We start from the raw sequence: 2872 nt of genomic DNA, 5'->3' as shown, positions 1-2872 counted from the left end.
CCTATCCAGCAGCAGTAAGAGCTTGGCCACATGGCCACAACATGCCCCCTGCCTGCTGGCGGTTACCTAGGGAAAAACGCTCTCCAAATCACCTCATTAGCATGGGGTAGATTGCAAGCAAAGCCATAAGTTGCTTTACAGTCATACCCTTCCTTAATGCTGGGCTCTGGAGCCCAGGCAAGCAGATGTGCTGGAGGGCCAAGTCCCCAGCACGCAGCGTGCCCTTCCCCTGCTGCTCCTTCCGTTTTCACCTTTCCTGGTGAGTGCACACAGCTTGCACTCACGGATGCGCTGCAGCACACGTAGGGGCTTCCCAGCTGCTGCTGTTCTGCTGCGTTTGTTATTATTAGGCACAGGATGGTTTCAACATTGTAGACATTGTGCTAATTCTGGAAAAGTTTTTAAGCAGTCTCACCTGTGCTCCTTGCTATGCTGGTCTTGCTCCGCTGCAAAGCCGACCTTCTGCCCAGCTGCAGGAGAGCTCACTCAACCATCATCATGCCTGCTGGAAGCTTTCACAGTCTGTCCTCTATAATGAACCCAAATGGAACTGCTTAGCTCTCACTCATCATTTCAGGGCACAAACTGGGAATTCTGAACGCCATGCCCCAAGACAGGAGGTGTTCTTCCCTGTACTCAGCCCTTAGGCCTCAGAAGCAAACCTCTCACCCTTGCTGCCCTGGAATGGAGGATGAGGATGGGATGCTGCCCATGCGTTATAGCCCTTATTACAGTGATGGGTCTTTACAATGAAGAAAAGAGCAGGCCAAAAGTGATCTGAAATGGACTGGGGTTCAGCAGTAGGCATCCTTTTCACCTGTCGTTTGGCAGCAATTTCTACCCAGTGGCAATATTCCTCTGCTTTGCTCGTAGCTGAAAATAACTCTGAAAGTGCTTCAAAAGGGCTGCCTTTTCACTGAGCTGAACACCTTTCCAAATTATTTTTGTCATGGCGAGCATTTCCTCCTTGGATGAGGAGCATTCATTCAGGCTCTCCCTTTTTGGTTCTGCTCTCTGCAGCGTGCAAACCACTATAAAACATGGCTCCTTATTTCTGTGCTCTCTCATGACCTTTATTTCCATAATGGTCTCTTTTCCCATGTGTTTGCTTATATTTCTGCCTCACTGGTGGATGTCCAGTGTGCTGGTGCCAGTGACACAACTCCTTTTTGCTGCCCATGATATGTGGCAGCACGTTGCTGCAGGGTGGGCACCTGACAGCACAGGCACACCTGACACACTGATTCATTCCCAGCGGGGACAAAAGGCCCAGCCCATTCCAGAGCAATCTCTGGAGCTGCTGGGCTGCTCAGTGCTGGGAGTGGGAGGTTAAATCGCCACTTTGCTTCCTGTTGTGTCATCATTCTAACTGTTGGTGTTGGTTATTGAATCCATTTCCACAATGGTAAAGCCTTTGCTATGATGTACAGACAAAGTGCTTTAAGGGTGGTCCCCATCCCTAAAGCTTCTAGTGGAAAAGCAACTGCTTGCAGACTTCTGTCACCAAAAAAATGGCCCAAAACATCTCTGTAGGTTTTCTAATGAGATAGCAAAGAGTTCGCCTAGACCCATGTCATATCCTCCCCTTCCCAAAAAGCAGCATAGCACTAAAAACAGCACGAAGTTGAAGGAGCGACCATCAATGTACCCTCCAAACAATCAGCCTTTTTCTTCTGAAGGAATATGACAAAATTCTGTGTGTTTTCTTCAGTGCTCTTTCCTAACCCTTGAAAATCATCAGCTTGCTGCTGAAATGCTTTAGAGGACGGGAGACAATTAATTAAAATTCTTCTGCTGCGTTGTAGGTGTCTGTCTGTATTTCAGCGCTTCTGCTGAAAACACCAGTACCGACAGCATGTCAGAAAAAGCAGCAACCAGATCAAGGAATTTCAGACAATATCCAATGACGTAAAAATTGCAGTTCCCAGGGTGTACTAATATCTTGCATAGAGGTAAAGTCTGATGGATGGATGAAGGTCTGTTGTTTAAGAAGAACTGTTACTGAGACTTGCATTATAAAGGCAATTTGATACAGTCTCCTGTGGAGTCTTTGTGGGTATGTTACTTCACTTCTCTGCCTCAGTTTCCTTATGCAGGAGCAGGGAAACCATTTCCTAATGCACCAGATCATGGTGCTCTTTATTGCCTGACAAAAACCATTTTGAACACACAAAGTACTGTGCTGCTTAAGGGCTAATTATCATTAAAATGTAAATATTCTGAAAATATTGTTTGGAGGCACTTCATGTACTAGTCGTCTTTCAAATTTCTTTAGAAACAGAAGTATTTCAGAAAATAATAAAAAATTTCCTTTTGTACATCTGCTTTCCAGAGGAAACAAGCCTTGGGCTGGGGCTAAACCTGTGGCACTGTCCTCCCACTCAGGATAACTTGGGGGCTGATGTGGTTGGTGATAGCATCTTAAACTTCAGGAACCCTGATCCACAGCCAAGCACCTCAAGGAGCTGCTGGCTGGATTCAAATGCTAATCTCTCAGAGGTTTCACAATTTATTTTTAATGGTCCACCTCTGAGACATTCATCTGAGACTTCTACTACTATGTTACCTGGATTTAAAAAGATGCTAATAAGAGTATTAGCCAGATTCTTACACAGAAGGCTTTTGCAATTTCAGTACCTCCCGAGTCACTCATTCAGGATCCTGGGAAAAAAAAAAATAGAGCATTTTTGCTTTCAAGATCCTTTTTTTTTGAACCTCAAGGAGCACTTTAAGTTCCTTGTTAAGAGGTTTGAAAAATGTATAGTCCTTGTAAATTAAATACTACATGTTCTTAGATGAGTGATCCCTAAACATTTATTATTCACACTAATATGACTTAATTCTTAGTCGCTGTAAGATTTATAGAAATTAA

This window comes from Numida meleagris, chromosome 3, assembly GCF_002078875.1.
Source record: "Numida meleagris isolate 19003 breed g44 Domestic line chromosome 3, NumMel1.0, whole genome shotgun sequence".
NCBI lineage: Eukaryota > Metazoa > Chordata > Aves > Galliformes > Numididae > Numida > Numida meleagris.
Note: the sequence above shows the minus strand (reverse complement) of the source record.